This window comes from Anastrepha obliqua, chromosome 2, assembly GCF_027943255.1.
Source record: "Anastrepha obliqua isolate idAnaObli1 chromosome 2, idAnaObli1_1.0, whole genome shotgun sequence".
NCBI lineage: Eukaryota > Metazoa > Arthropoda > Insecta > Diptera > Tephritidae > Anastrepha > Anastrepha obliqua.
Genome location: NC_072893.1, coordinates 88,131,964 through 88,149,487, shown reverse-complemented (window position 1 = coordinate 88,149,487; position 17,524 = coordinate 88,131,964).

Sequence of the window (17,524 nt, the reverse complement as noted above, 5' to 3'; positions counted from 1 at the left end):
TTACCAAAATTTCTAGTCGGGAAATCATTCGGCTACGGTGGTGGCCAGTTATATTTAAAGAAACCCATTTCCAAAGTAACTAGTTACAAACTTGTTCGGAACAAAGTATGCTTGGATTACAAGCATTCTTAATTATTTATAGATACAGACAATAGTATTGTAGCTTAATACATTACTACATAGTACCCTCATATCATAGAAAACCAGTTAAACTTTAAAAAGAAGAATTATCGACTGAAAACTAGTTAGGCAAGTACATAAAAGGCGCATGTGGTTGTTGATATTTACTGTTCAATGTGCTGTGTTTTTTTGCTAATGAATTTTTCGGCGAAATATTGCAAATTAGCCTTACCAACGCAATTTCCAATACTCAAATGCTTTTAATGCGAAAAGCAGATCTTCCCTGTAATTGTATATTTCGAATACATTTCTGTTTGGTTATCTCCAGTGTTTGTGTGTGTGAGTGCACATTTGACATACATAGATTGCGGCGGAAACATGTCGCTCCAGCTGTGCATACGAGCATTCCAATCAGTTGCTTCAGTTGCTGTGCCACAACATTACGGTTGTTATGTTGCTCGAGCCATGTTCGGTGAAGAGCAGTGTTTTCCACTTGGCCGCCTAATAAGGTTTGTCTGATTAGACAAATGTATGTATAGATATGCACATACATACACATATGCATGAAAACGAATTCAGAATCAGATATGAACTATTTACATACACATGAAGGTAAATATATATGTGCACAGTGTCCTTTTCGAACCATGACAGTTAAAAGGAAAATATTTAAAGCATTCATTATTGAATATCTGTCTCATTCTACACTGGACTAACAAAATTGAGCATGCAAGTATTTGTAGTTTTTCTTAAACTATGTAAAGTTAAATTTAAAAAAAAAATCAAATAAAAAAAAAGCTGTATTATTCCACTGTGCAACAAAAATAAGAAAAAGTATCTACCTGTTATTTAGGACTGTCATGTGAAGTACAATAAATATTGTATAAATTCATAGCAGAACTACGTACTTCCACCCGTTCTTAGAGGGCTTCAGTTGGCTTAGAAGAAATTTGGAAGACACTGAACACGAATATTAATGCTATATTTGTACTTCAGTACAAAAGAGTTTTTCAAAAGTGGCGCCTATATGTCAGTAATAAATAATTCCTAGATGTTTCCTTCTATTTTATGTCATCTTTGACATTTATCGAGCAGACAGAGAGTGGTGGATCTTTAAGAACAATATAACGTAAAATTCGTATATTTTTTGGTGGAAATAATCATACGTATGAGTCGACAATTCAAAGGTTGGTGAAAAATTTCAAGAAACTGGTTGTGTCAAGGATGGAAAACGGACTGACAGATCAAAAACTGCATGTTCTGTTGAGAATATTGCTGCTGTAGTGCAAAGTGTTGCTGAACAATCTTTAACATCAGCATCTCGACGTTCTCAACAATTAGGCATTCATAGATCGCCTGTTGGACGGGTTTTACATCAGAATTTGCATTTGCATCCTTACAAAATTCAGTCAACACAATAATTCAAGAATTCAAGCCAACAGATTATTATTAACGCAGATATTTTGTGAATTGGTTCTCTAAAAATGGTGCTGGGTGTCCGCGTGAAACGTCTTTAGTGATGATTTCACAATGGATGCATTTGTCAACAAATTAAATTGGCATATCTGGGGAGAAGGAAACCCTCCAGTAATTTCAGATAAATCATTAAATCCACTACAATGTACTGTTTAGTGTGGTTTTTGGGCTAGTGGAGTAATTGACCCATTTTTCTACGAAGACGAAATTGAAAAAGACGTTATTGTTCAATGCATATCGCTATAGACAACTCACTCAATATTTTTTGTGGCATGGGATTGAACGAATAGACATAGGCGATCTTTATTTTCAACAGGATGGAACCACATTGCATTATGGAGCCCGGGGAAAGCATTGCATTATTATGGTTTGGTGCGTGACGGCCATTCGGAATACAGAGAGAACGTAGGTCTGAATCTCGGTGAAATACCAAAATTAAGAATTATGCGAGTATAGCTATCATTAAGATATAACGAGTGCACCTCCCAGTAGTATTGTGTTAGCACTATGGATTTGAGCTTTTGGAGGAGCCCTCCGTGCCGCACGCGATACGGCTAAACATACTTGTTTCTTTTCCACAGCCTTTGTATGGTGTTACGACTCTTGATCAGCGTTGAATGATGTTTTCTGAAACCGAATTGGTGAATGGGAATCAGACGTTATTTTCAATGACTCCCTGTGGACATTTTAACAGTATTTTTTTTTTTTTCAAAATGCTTCGGCATAACTGGTAACAGATACCCTATGATCAAAAAGTGCCGGGAATGCTTAATTGACTGTTTTCTTCTATTGCCAAGGCGTAGTGCACCATGCGTATCGTCCATCGGGCCAGACAGTCAGTAAAGAATATTATTTATCCGTTTCGAAGCGTTTGAGAGATGATGTACGTCGCAAACGGCCGGAAATGAGGGCAAGCAATTCTTGGATTTTGATAACGTGCCATCGCACCGGGCTCTACTTGTGCGGGATTATTTGACCAAACACCAAGTAAATACCACCGTGCAAGCACCGCATTCACCTGATATGGCTCCGTGCGACTTCTTTTTGTTTCCCAAGTTGAAGTTAGCACTTCGTCGAGGGAGATTTCAGTCGATAGAGGAGATCAAAGAGAATGCGATGAAGGAGCTGAAGTCCATCCCTTCGTCGGCCTACCAGGAGTGCATGGAGAATTGGGTTAAACGTTGGCACATATGTGTTGCTGCAGACGGGTCATATTTTGAAGGACATAAAATAAATTTGCCTGCAATTTAACTCTGTTTTGTTTTATATAAACATTCCCGGTACTTTCTGATCATAGAGTATATTCGTCTTTACGAGAACACATCGTTGAGTGATTTACCGGGTTTAGGTAACTGAAGTACACTTCGGCAAATTTCCATTATATAGGTACGTACTCAAGCTGAGGCACTCCCGACGGACTTTAGACGTGATTAAATCAAATATAGGGGGCTTTTCAAGCGTAATTTTGTTTATTTCCTTAACAAATTCTTTTGGTGCAACTGGAATAATATATCCATCGTACTCAGGGCAGTTTTCAAGGGAATTTAAAATATGCAATTTTTCATTTATAATAGTTAGGAGCCTTATTATTTGGATTATTATAAGTGAAACCTGAAAGAAGATAAATTTGAACATAATTTATTTTGACAAAAAATCCAGGCGCGTCTTTTAAAACACCCTTTAATAATTAAAATATCATTGAATAAGTGATTTGTTATTCCTCTTACGACCAAACTTACGAATAGAATTAGAATAAAATATCGATAATTGATAAAATACAAGAAGGCGCAGATTGAAATGGCAAAATAGCGTAACTTTATAGATGAGGTGAGTGAGGTAACGAAGAAGAGGGTGTCCAAACGCTCTATATCTGTTTTTACTTAATTTATCCATCTCGGTATTGGTCTTACTCATGCTTTGTTGGTGTATGCCTTCGTTTCTAGTATTTTTCTTTGATTTTTCTTGATCTGTCCATTATCATAACGCGGCCTAACTATGTTCTTCGTTGGCTTTGATGCAACGTATTGCATTTTCGCCCTTGATTAGTCCTTTTAGTTCATCATTCCATCGTACGTGTCATTCGTCTTTCGCTATACTTTCTAGAGAATTTTCCTTTGAAACATTTGTAGTTTTGTCTTGTGTTTTTCACTCCATGTCCATGTTTTGGCTCCATAGTAGAAGGGTTTTAAACAGTGCCAAGCTGGTAAGGTCTGTTAAGAAGTTTTGATTTGAAGAGTTCTATAAGTGACGCGTGTGACCTATTACCTGCTTCAATTCGTTCGCTTATTTAAAAAAAAAACTAAAAGTTAGTTTAAGTGAATGTAAATAAAACAGAGCATACACACAAAAAAGTGTTTATAAACCAAAAAATACAAAAAAGAATTGTCATACAGCACTAGTCCCGTAGGAAATTGGCTATGGTCTGTCAATTCACGAATGGAGTGCCAAAAGCCTTCTCAAACTACAGCCACACTAGCCGAAGCCAGGTTTTATTCCTTAGAAGAAAAGTTAAGGAAAACGACATTAAAATTAGTGCCTAACTCATGAATATAAAAAATTCTTTCCTATCTACTTATTTTAAACAAGCGACAACACAACCAAATTGTCCCTATAGGACGCTGTGCAACACCCTGCAAGAAATTGGGCATTGAACCACAAACATCCACAATAAAGACCCACGTTATCCCTGGTGGGTCTTTGAAAAATCAGTCATTAACTCCCACTAAACCAGCGTCCACCAGTAATAAAAAGTCCACAACTAGTCTTGAAGGATACAAAGGTCTATTTCTCGAGCAGTTTACAAGGTATGCTCAGGAAAACTGGTATTTTATATTCACTACAGTTTTAAAATATCGCTCGCTACAGTTTCCAACACACGCTCACTTATATCAGGTAATTCTTAATGGAACAACATTCTTGACAGCAAGCAGGGGATGAAATCAGCTATTCATCATGCGATAAAACATAAGCGGAAATTCATTACATGTGCAGACAGGTCTATCATTTTTGAGCTGATTCCAAAGCCTTAACCTCCCAACATTCTAAATATTAGAGATTTCCTTAAAACGCATATCAAAAGAATTAGGGTAAATGGGGTCTGTGGCATAGTGGGGTGAAATGCTATGAGGTAGCAGATGAAGCAGCAATCCAAATGTACAACCAACTCTGCCTTATTTTTGCCAGATTCGAAAAAAAAGATCTGAATTGGATAGCAGCAGCTTATATTCGGAATGATAAAGACAATGCTTGGTTGGTTGAAGTAGTGATTCATCCAGAATGCAACGAGCGAGCGGTTTAGGAACATTATTAGATTGTTGACGTCTACGCCAGACATTTGTTTAAAGAGTAGTTCACCCCGCGCGGACATTCTGTCCTTCCATAGGACAGGACATTCACGGAGAAAATGGGGCATCGTTTCCTTTTTTTTCGGGTTGCTTTCAACTGCGACAGTTGTGAGGATGGCCCATTTTGGCTGTTTGTTCCCCAACAGATCCCAAGCCAGTTATTACTGCCGTGAGCCTCCAGGCGTCCGGTTGTTTCATGTTTATCAATGTTGACGATTGCTTGAGATTGTAAGTGGGCCATAACGTTCTGCTAATTTTGTATTTCGTCTGATCTTTCCACCTACAATCCGCAATTCGGAGGTATTTTTGGGAAATTGTACTCTTGATTGCAGTCTGTGGTGCGAATACTGATTCTGCAAGAACGTTATTCATGTCCAATCCCCCTCTTGCAGGTTCATCTGGTTTTTCATTACCTTAAATGTTCCGATGTCCCAGCACCCAGATTAAGGCAACTTTATAGTTTTCACTCAAGGCGGTAAGGCTATTCGTTCTTTGTTCCACCAGTTTAGAGGTTGTTGTAACGGAATCCAGTGCCTGGATTGCAGCTTGGCTATCCGGAAGAATAGCGAGCTTTCCTTATCGCTAGTACGCTTGGAAGAGACTGTAGGAAGACCTACAGACGTACATATTTTTCAATTCTAAGTCTATGAGAACATATACCTGCTCCATCACCACGATCCATTTTAGAGCCATCTGTATAGACTGTACTGTATTCCACCAAGTCTAAAGACAATACTCTCGGAAATATTTAAATATAGAAAAATTAGCCGATCAGGGTGAAAACCTCATTTTCCAAATAATAACATTCGGAGCAAAATTTCGACTTTTATATGGCTACACACTTAGTGTGTGCGATAGTCCAAATACATACATACACAAAACGATAGAACATCAATATTTTGAGTTTTTTTTTTCGTAATGTTCATTATTTTGTATAAAAGTATAGCTTATTACTTATCAAAATCTATGTAACTCCAATTTTCCAATTTTATAAAACTTCACAATTCCACGAAAATTTTAGAAAAAACTTTTGGTGCGCAGTTTTATAGTTTATTAAATTTGAGCATAATAAGGTCCAAGTGTAAAGTTGCTGAAAATTCCGTTGGTTTTTTTAATTTTTTTCCTGGCTTCGTGGCCGATTTTCTCCACATAACGAGTGCTATAAATGTTTTTATTTGCCCCATTACGGTTGGTTTTCATTAAAAAAATTTGTGTTTGCTGTTTATTATTATTATGTTTAAACATTGAGAGGAATTCAAACGAAAACCCTCCAAAAAAGTATTCTGATTGCGTGTCTTTACTCGTATATACCTGACAACCACTATTCAAATGATAGAGTCGTAAGGCCTGGCAGTTAGTAATCACTGTCTGAATTAAGATAAAAACATTTTTGATAAACATACAGTGTGCCACTTAAGTCACCGTACTCTTTTTATATTTGAACAAATCACCCTGTAACTTGGCACAGTTTTTGTTAAATTTAAAAAACTTTGATGCAGGCTAACAAAACAATAATTTTTTTTTTAAATAATGAAATAAAAATAGTAGGATTTCAAACACATGTCGTCTAGGTTCATATTGTTCCATATGGGCCATAAGAAATTGGAAGGGCCACCACGTCTGCCGAAAAATGGGCGCAATGCGCGCAACGTTTGCGTTAATGAACACTCATTTTGATAATAAAGTTTTATCATTTAAACGTGCTGTTCAATCGTGTAACTTGCCATGATGATTTGGCATAAACAACTGAATAATAAACAAAAGATTTGACAGATGCCACCAAAACAAAATGGCTGCCACAGGGCGCCAAAATCGACCCGCGCCAATTGAAAACCCCTTTATAAGGAACATTATTTTCATTACAAATTTTAACTTAGTATCTAGTGGGATAACCCTTCATCTTAATCACCTACAGCGAGGTACAGCCTGGTGTTCATTGCTTTGTGCTTAGGGTCGTTGTCTTGCTGAAAATAGAAATCGGAACCTATTTCCAATATTTCGGCGCTACTCTTCATATTTTTTTTTTCAAAATGTCAATATACACGTATTGGTCCATCACTCCGTCGATAAATTCCAAATTTCCGACTCCTGCTGCCATAATACCTCCCGGCCGTGTTTTACGGTTTTTATGGTATTTTTTGGATTTAGGGCTTCTCCTGGTCTCCTCCATACGCGTAGACGTCAGTCTGAGCCAAAAATATTGTACTTCGACTCATCTGAGAAGATGACCTTCCGCCATAAGTCAATTGGTTTGTCCACATACGCTTTGGCAAACTCTAAGCGCTTCCTCCTATTAATTAAATTTAAGTGCGGCTACTTGCGAGGACTGTAAAACCGGTGCACCTCCTTGTTAATGTTGTGACCTAGCTCTGACGCAATATGCACTGCGCTACAAACCGGATCCTTGTCCACCAGATGCTTTATTGTGCGCCTTTCACAATCGGAAAGCGCAGGTGGCTGGCCGGATCTTTTGCTATTTTTAATGCGCCCTTCGTATTTGAATCGCCCAATGACAGTACGAATAGTGGATTTGCTTCTAAACATAATCTTAGCTATCTCTGCATAAGATTTTTGCTCCTTTGTGTGGAGAAGCGGGATCTTTCCACGATCATCGAGTGATAACTCTTTTCGAGGCAAATCGTCTCTATAAAATTCGGCAAAATTTATAATTAAAATTCGGCAAAATTTATATTTTTTTTTTTTTTTGAAAGCTCAGAGGGCTTATACACTTATTCACTAAGTCTGCCCGGTAAAGGAACACAAATCAGCTAAGTACTTTCGCTCACTCAGGTGAACGAGCACTTTCTAAAATCGGCATGAAAGGGAAATTCTTCAACAACGCGCTTATTTGAGTACACTTCTCGACCAAAAAGGGGAGATACAGTCCCGAGGGATTTATGCAGGTGTCTATTGACCAAAAAACTCTGAATCAAGTCGATCATGTTGCGTTAGGCAGAAATCATGCTTCCAGTGATTTAGATGTACGTATGATCCGAGCATATAACCTCAATTCGGAGAGATCATTAATATCGTACACGTCTATTCATCTTTTTATTTTTTAGTTGTAGTAGTATAGCTGGAACCTTTAGGTCACGGTGTAAAATTTCATTGTTGACAAACCAAGGTGCATGGGCACACATGCGTAGCACTTTTGACTGAAATCTTTGCAAGAGTTCAAGATTTGAGTTTGAAGCTGAACCCCATATTTGGATTCCATAGGTCCATATAGGTTTAAGTATTGACTTATATAGAAGAATGATACTGCTGAACTTTGAGCTAGTAGCCAGTAAAGTGAACGAAGTCTTAACCCAAGTTCCTTCCGTTTTAGGAACATGTGGGAGCGCCACGTAAGTTGATGAGCAAAAAGAACACCTAAGTATTTGGCTTGATCAGTTTGGGGTATTTAGCAACGATTTAGTGTTACTGGAGGGCAAGAGTCTCTGCGGAGTGTGCACGTGATTTGCATTGATTCATCTCGTTAGCTTTTATTCGCCATCTATTTAGCTAAGAGCAAATCTTATCAAGATTAGTTTGTGAATGTATGGAAGCTACGGGAGTATGTATATTTGTGGCCATTATAACAGTATCATCCGCGGACGTAGCTGTATATGCATCCTCAGTTGTTGGTAGATCGCTAGTAAATAGCGTATAAAGAACCGGTACTAAAACACTACCTTGAGGAACTTTAATTGGCTGAATGCTAGTGACTGCATCATTTATTTTGACCAGAAAGTGTCTATTACGCAGATACGATTTTAATAAAATAATTGTGGGGTAATTTCTTTTTCAGTTTGTATAGTAAAATCTTATGCCAGACCTTATCAAAGGTTTGCGTTACATCTAAGTTCACTACTCCATCGTCTCTTTATAGCTAACATTATAAGAACAGCTCCACGTCGAAAAAGCATAATCAGAATTTACGGCTTATCAAAACAACCCGCGCGAGGATAGAAAAAATTTCATTATCATCATCATAGTTTCCTTTACCTTCCATTGGAGCATAGGGCTTCAAGCGCTTAAGAAATAATTTTTTTTGTTTTTTGAGAAAGACTAAACTTTTTTGCTTAAAATATTTGGAAAAAGATTTTTTTTTCATTTTTGCCATTTGTAAAAAACACTCTCCTCAGATTTTCTCAAAACATCGTGTATCTTGCTTATTAATGTACGTAGCGACCCATCGATCGATATTCAAATGGACGTAATTTACGAGTACGTATCCCAGCGCTTCGCTATAACAGTATATTGAACTGATTTTATAATGGTACGTATTTAAATATAACTCGATAAGTTTGTAGAATCCACTACGAAACTTTCAGGGCGTACTGAGTATAGGCTCATCTATTAATTAGAAAATGTTAAGAAATCAGAAAGTGTTATAAATATCAACAACAAAAAATCACAAAACAAAACAACATTTTCGGTTGGGTATAAAAAGGTAATTTAACCAAAAAAAAAACTTTATTCTTTTCCCCAATTATGTTTTGTAAAATTAATACAAAAAACAATAAATAAATTTTGTTCCAAAAAAAAAACTTTTTAACCCTAGATCACTAAACATTCGTCTAATAGACTATGCACGACTGCATTTTTGAGAATTCAACATATTCCCGTCACACCACCTCACTAATAGAACTTTCGAGCGAATGATTAGTCACAGAGTAACACTGTTTAAGCGTTTTTCCAAAAACATTTTCTAAAATACTTTTTTGCCTAAAAAAATAAAGAAAAAATTTAAAAATATTAAAAAGAACCGAAGATATTTGACTTTAAAAAACCTTTTGCCAAAATTTTTGTCATTGAATAAATCTCAAAATTATAAAAATTGTTTTAAATTTTCTGAGTTTACTTCTTTTTGCGTACCAAATAAACCAATTTTCAGAAATATTAAAAGCAAATACAAAATACTTTAATCACTTGACATGGAATCGGTCAAACACCTACGTATATAGTTATATTTGTGGATCATAGCTCAATTCTTACGTAAGTCCACTTAGGCGGTTATTACTTGTGACCACAAATATAACTATGCAATGCGAAGAATTGTGAGTAAGCAACGTAGAAAAACAAAAACAACTTTTTACGTATCAATTCAGTTTTTTCTTAGATTTATTATTCAAAGAGGTGCGTTATGTTTTTCGATAGGATTACACGTAACTTAGCAGCACTTTTTATAACCAAAACGGTATATACGAGTATTACATCCAATTTTACACTCAAACTGTGTTACTGTAGCTATCAGAATTATTACCACAGCCATTACCGCAAACACGCACACCCACACCCACTTATGCACACACGTTTACCCGCAATCCACACACCGTTCACACCGTTGATTGGAGTTTGGTGCATTTAATCCTCGAAAATAGCATTTGGTTTGGTTGTTATCCTGCACAGCAGCCAGTCTGACTGTCACTTTTAGTGGCATTGCGTGCCAGTGTACGAGTACGAGAGCGTGTGGGCTGATGTATAGTAGGTATATGGACGCGAGTGTTTTTGAACAGATAAAAACAATGGCACACGTTTTGCATTTAATACATGCGTATGTGAAATCAAGTGGCAGATGTGACAGAAACAAATGCGGCAGCGACAGTAGCCATGACAGCTGCCGCCAATGGCTCTATCACTATATCCATGCCAAAATGAATCGCTACTTATAGTGCGATTCGCACTCGCAATATCAACTATAGCATGGAAAAAAATTATACATACATACTCATACATATAATATTTAACTGTCCCACCTACACTAGCTAGAACAAATTTATACCTTCTACTCAATTATGAACGAGACGGTATCAATAAAACGGTCCGCGGATGACATATGGCATAAATAAATTTTTTGTTGGATAGTAGGACTGTTATAAGCTTACATGGCAAATTTCAGCGTGATATGTCACATAGTTTGTTTTCTGTGCTACTGCAAACAAGTCAAGCTCGAGTGTGTTCTTCGAATTCTCGTTTATGACTTCAATTGTCTCAAAATGTTTTCCACGGAGCGGCAACTTGAGCTTGGGAAACAGGAAAAAGTCACATGGAGCCATATCAGGCGAATACGGTGCTTGCGGAACGATATTAACATTATTTTTGTTCAAATAATCGCGAACAAGACGTGATGTGTGAGCTGGTGCATTATCGTGATGCAAGAACCATGACTTGTTGTCCCACAATTCCTTCCTTTTAAGACGAATGTTCTCGCGCAAACGCTTTACAACGTCTAAATAATATTCAGCCTTAACCGATTTTGCGATTTGTGCTATTTTCAAACACAATTTCCTTTACTTTTCCGATGTTTTCGTCGTTTACTGATGTTGCTGGACGACGTTCATGAGGCAAGTTTTCAACCGATGTACGGCCCTCTTTGAACGATTTGTACCACTGGAAAACACGTGCACTCGATAAAGCAGAGTCCCCATAGGTTGTCTGCAACATTTTTAAGGCGTCTGAAGCCGAAATTTTGTTGGAATAACAAAATTTTAAACAAATTCTTTGTTCAACTTGAATTTCCATCGTTAAATTCGAAGAACACACTCGAGCTTGACTTGTTTACAGTAGCACAGAAAACAAACTATGTGACATATCACGCTGAAATTTGCCATGTAAGCTTATAACAGTCCTACCAAAAAACAAAAAATGTATTTTTGCCATATGTCATCCGCGGACCGTTTTATTGATACCGTCTCGTTCATATTTGAGCAGAAGGTATATTCATATGCACCTACAGCTTGGTTGAAGAGTAAGAAAACAAATATGGAATGAAATTACTATTTTTTATTCAAAAATCTCTCTCAACTTCAATACACCTGATTTGTTGCATGCCTGTTGAGTAGACGTATTTTTAAACTTCATCAGCCTAGAAGAATCTTTGAGTTCAAATAAAAGTAGTAATGTTTGATACATAGATAACTGTGAAGTGTGTTCGTAGCAGACTTTTGAAATAAAGTGTAATAATCGTGGAAAAAGTTCGGCCTCTTTTTCAAAATATATACAAGATGAAGCAAAATTAATCGCCCCATCGGAAGATTTATATATTTTTGCAAATGGCGTCGTATGTCAATCATATTTGACACTGCTCAACTAGACCGTGTCAATATGCAATCAGACAAAATAAAGATTTCCATCACTCAAAATCTTTTTTTATTTAGTAAAAAGTAGTAGTAGTTATTCAGAAACAGATATTAAAAGATTCCACTAATACAAACGAATACAACCAGATTTTTCTCGAAATCATTTCCCCATTAAAGAAAGGTTGGAAGATCATTTTTACCGACGGATCAAAAACCGACACCTGCACATCGTTTACAGTGACAAACGCAGAAGGTGTTACCATCTATGCCGGAATTTTGTAATCTTTGCCTCCCAGAAATATAGCTAGCACTTAATTTGCACCGATAGCAAATCCTCAATCGAAGCTATCTTAAACCCCACAAATGACAGCCCGATGATAACAAGAATCCGCAATATAATTTTAATACATATAGGTGCAATCAAAATTATGTGGATTCCTGGGCACTCTGGGATAAATGGTAACGAAAAAGCTGACAAGAGAGCGAAAGAGGCGAATAAGGAACCTCTATACACATTTGACTATATCACTTGCAATGACATAAAGATACTAGCGAAAGAAATGCCGCAGATAACGCAGCAACTAAATGGAACATTTATCAGCATCCTTATAAAAACTTTAACCCCTTTGGGGGGAAAAATATCTACCCTCCATCTGCATTATGTCACCAAGCAAAAATCTTTACTCGACTGAGAATCGGTCTCACACTCATGACACATGCCCACCTGCTCAGCGGTTCACCGAAGCCTACATGCCCTTGTTGTGGCTCCAACGAATTTACTACACTTCATCTGATAGATACTTGTCCTCCCCTTAAAAATATCAGAACATCCTTTTTCTCAGGCATCAAACCATCGGAACTCCTCAAACAGACAACGGTATGCAATTTAAATAAGATTTGTGATTATGTATCTAGATGTAAGCTAAGGCTATAAGACATGCTGTCATTTTTATTATACTAATAGCCGAAGGCCATAGTAGCCAGTGTTTTAGCTCTTTAAGTGGAATAATTATTTATAATTATTACTCTTTTAATAAATAAATAAAAAAATATTCAGAAACAAAATTCGATGGTTGATTCTGCGCCACCACCTCTTACTTCGCACGTGATGCAATAATTATAGGAATTGCAATTAGGATGATATTGATGCAGTAGTGATGTAAATTTCACTTGATATCCGAAAGAAGAGTTTAGTGTTACAGTTTAGTTACAAAGTGACTTCGATACATTTCAAAGGAATTAGCAACAAAAGCCATTGTGGGCAAGAGATGTCGTGGGAGGAAAAAAGAATACTGCGCTGTGGTAACTCTGGACTTTAAAAAAGATTTTAACACAGCGAACTGACAATGCATACTAGAAGTCCTCATAAAAGTAGGGTCTTCTAGTTATATTGGAAGCTATTTTTCGGACTGTAAACTTAGGTGTAGAACCGCCAAAGGCATTGAGGAGTACAATGTAACAGCAGGGGTTCCCCAAGGATCAGTTCGAGGCTCACTATTATGGAACCTTATATACGCCGGAATACTAAGACTAGATATGCCTCCCAGAACGAAAGTCATTGAGTTCGCGGATGATATCCAAGTGGTAATAGTGGCAAAACACGTCCTAAGATGGGCTTCTTTTGGTTGCAGCTTATTTTGTGTTGTTACCATTTTTAGATATGAAGTCCTCATATTTTTTTACCACCTATTGGTATTTGGTTTTGCCAGCCGCGTCGCAATCATCAGGTGCTCCAACGAGTTCATTTTTAACAATCTTGCTTAGAATGAACCGTGCCTTTGTGTTGCGACACTTCATGATGAAGTTCTCTGACTCGGGTTTTTTCACGGCTTGGCTGGTTCTGCGTACCGTCTACTTGCTTTTGTGACTATTTGGTTGATTTGTTTGTTTGGAGGGTGTACTATGGCTTCCATTACTCTCTACTGACACAACCCTATCTAGAGTAGAATCCGATTTATTTCCCTTCTATATACCTATTTGTTGCACAGCAGAATATAAGAGCTGTCAGTTATTTTTACATGATTGCGTCAAACCCAGAAACAGCATTACAGCTCGAAGTGCGCCTGAGCTTCATTTACAACATGTGTCTTTGTGGTGAGGCTCTTGACAGCAGTTCTTCAATTATTGATTGGTTATATTCTTATAAATATCTGTTATAATTTGCCCAAGTGCCTGTAATCTAGGTCGTTCAAGGACTTCAGGAAGATGGGAGTGTAAGTTAGCATCCGTTTTTCGCGCGCGGACGTCCTCCAATTGCATAACGTGACCCAAGCAGAGTTACCCCTAAGCCTTCATATATGAACTTTACGATGTCCCCTCCTCTGCATGAGAGCTATACTTCATAGTTGAAACGAGTCAGACATGCTCCCTCGAAGGAAAGTACGCTTTTTTGCATATTTGTTAAAAAAAAAAACAGAAAAACGAGCGATATGCTTTTCTGCCGTTTTTGCGCCTTTCAGTTGATAACGAAAATGTCCAATTAGCCTTGCGCTCTTAACCGTGCAATTTTGTTAAACCATTCAGCAAAGGCTACTTTTACAGTTGTTGAACGCCAAAAACAGATGTGAGCTTTTTCCGGAGCAGCGTGCATGCAGGTGCAGTAAAAATAATAGTATCTACAAACATACAGAGTATGTTCAAGTACGCGCAATGTGAAAAGGCAAAAAAGCGAAAAGCAAATCAGTAAAAGTAAGCCGTTTTGGTAGCACTTTTTTTCATATTTTTACAAGTTAATTAAATATATGAAAGCGACGGTTACTACTTACTTAGGTTTTAAGATATCACAGCACCAGTGCGAATAAGTCCAATCTGGCATTGCCTCTATAAAGTTTTAGATTTTTAATGATAAACTTATTCGAATCAGCGTACGACCCAAGATTGATTTACACGCAAATCAAAGAGCTACATCAAGAGAAAGTTACAATTATAAAAATTAGGGCTGAATACTTTAAAGAAATTCTGCATTCTCTATCCGATGCAATCCCTATTTTTCAATCGCGAGCGTACATAGTATCACTGAGCGAAGTATTCTTAATGGCTGTGAAATTTCAATGCAATCCCATCCTTGAATGCAGTGATAATGGCCATTGATGGAATTAAAAATAATAAGCTAATGAAAGATTCTGGCCTATCAATACACAGTGGCGAAGCGCTAACCAAACGTATGTACTTATACATTAGTACGCAGTGATACACGGAATTTTTCACTTTTCATCACGTGAAACTGTAATCGAAGCACACTATCACAATTTTTAAAGATTACTGATCATAATTTCAATTACTAATGAAAAAAACATTTTCTGCAAAAATTTAGGCTTTTCTCCAAGAAATTTTTTAAAAATAATATTTTACCCTAAAAAATATAAATGTGAAAAAGAGCTGAAGATATTTCACTTTAAAACTCTATACCCATGATTCAATAATAAACGTTTCAGTATTCAAGCAGCTTTCTGGCTTCTTAATTGAACAACAATGTTGCGCACTCATCAGTTTTCAGTTATTATAGTAGTAATACAAGGTGAAGTCCACAATAAGCAAGAATAAGCTCAAATAGAAAGGACAGGAGCTTAGTTCTGATAACTTCGAGTTTATATATTCAAAATAGTCTCCTCTGGCCTCGATACACTGTTTTGCGCGATCTTTTGGACCTTTGCACAAATTAAGCCAATATGTGTCCAATCAGCCTTTATTTACATGGGTCGCCCCGATCTCTAAGGGGGTTAGAGCAAGAGAAATTAAGCTTTTGGAAGCATCGTTTTGCTAAGTTGAATGAAAACGAAATACACGTCGGTATATCCATTACGAAAAAACTATTTTCTCACGCAGAATATATTCTAATAGATGAGAATGTGAAGAAGCTTTTTTTAAATGTCGAATGCACTTTCCCATTAAAAATTTTTACAAGTGTTTGAAGAAGAATAGGCTCTTCTTAAACCGGCGCTGACTATGTGATCAAAAGTAGTTTCTTCACGAGTAAGCTAATGAATTTTTTTGGTATTACATAACTTTCCAGATAACCCTTCAACACAGCTTGCTCAATATAAATGCAATAAAAATAATTAATGTCTATACAATTTCCACTACAACTACTCAGTACAGGTTTGGCTACAAAAATTCATTCGAATAAATTGTTGGGTATGGGAATAAGTTCCGCCCTCGTAGGAGAGGTGTCGCAGCTGATAGTATTTTTGTGTTCGCTCTAGTAATATACTGGTGATTTGAAGGTGTATATGTGAGGTAAATATCCTTTTTTATCTGACGTCAAAAATGTCTACGTCGTCCCGAAAAACCAGCATTTGCTGGAAGTCATGCTTCATTATTACCTTTTAAAGAAAAGTGGAGCTGAAGCGTGTCGTATTTTGATCAATGTTTACGATAAAGCGTGCTTTCGACGCTTCCAAAGTGGCAATTTCGACATGAGTGATAAAGATGGATGAAGACGCATGTCGAAGCCTTGGTGATATGTCTAAAGAGTTTGATGTTGACAGGTCAACAGTCGGTAAACGTTTGCACGCGATGGGAATTGCCCAGGAAACATTGGTGAGATAAGTGTCGAAACTGGCGACGATGTACTGAATAATTAGGTTTAAAAAATGGACTACTGTTAAGCCCAGGAATGAATGAAATTGTGTCTCGTGCTTAATGTGAAATTTTAGTAAGATAAATTAGGTGAAAAATACTCAGTGGACCTGGTTGCAGTCTCTAGTTGCTTAATCCTTCATGGCGTAGTGTTCCTGCTATATAATTTTTAATTTTCACCTAATACATATTTTCAATTGCAATTTTATTTGTTTAATGCGCATTTGCAACTTTTTTTTCTATCCAATTTCAGTTAAGATGGACATTTAATTCAGTACGGATCGACATGCATATAATCCCGCAGAGCTTGCAGGTAAATAGTCTTCCATCCGCAATTAGCGGACTACAGCCGAGCTATGAAGTAAAACTTCCCGCAAAAGCTTCTTTTTTAGTACTTCGACGATCGACATTTTGCAGACTCTCAATAAACTATACTTACACTTCAGCTAAATGTTAAATAGTGACATCTAATAGCTGTGACATCCGGCACGACGCTTTGTCTTTTTTGTTGTTTTTTTTTTGTTGATATGCAATAGCTTCTACCTTTAGTTTCTTCTTTATGATTCTAAAATGAAAGGTTCCCTATCAACTCTCTAAGTGTGCCTGTTTTCCAGTAATCAGTCAGTTGTGATAGTAAAGCTGAGCTCTGACTCTGTACACTGTTTCCAAAGTCTACGTGAAAGCTTTAAGAGACAAACATCTCTAAGCTCTCTCTAATTGCAATTCAAAATTCGATAATGGCATTACTCGCTAAGTAGACAAAATTAAATTTGTTTAATACAATATACACAAGATGGCACAAAATTAATCACCCTCACCCTTTCGGAAGATGCATCATTATTACGAATGGCGTCGTACGTCAATCATATTTGACACTAGTGAACTAGACAGCTGCAGTATAGAAACAGGCAAACAATGGAGCGTCGAAATAAAATCTTCCAT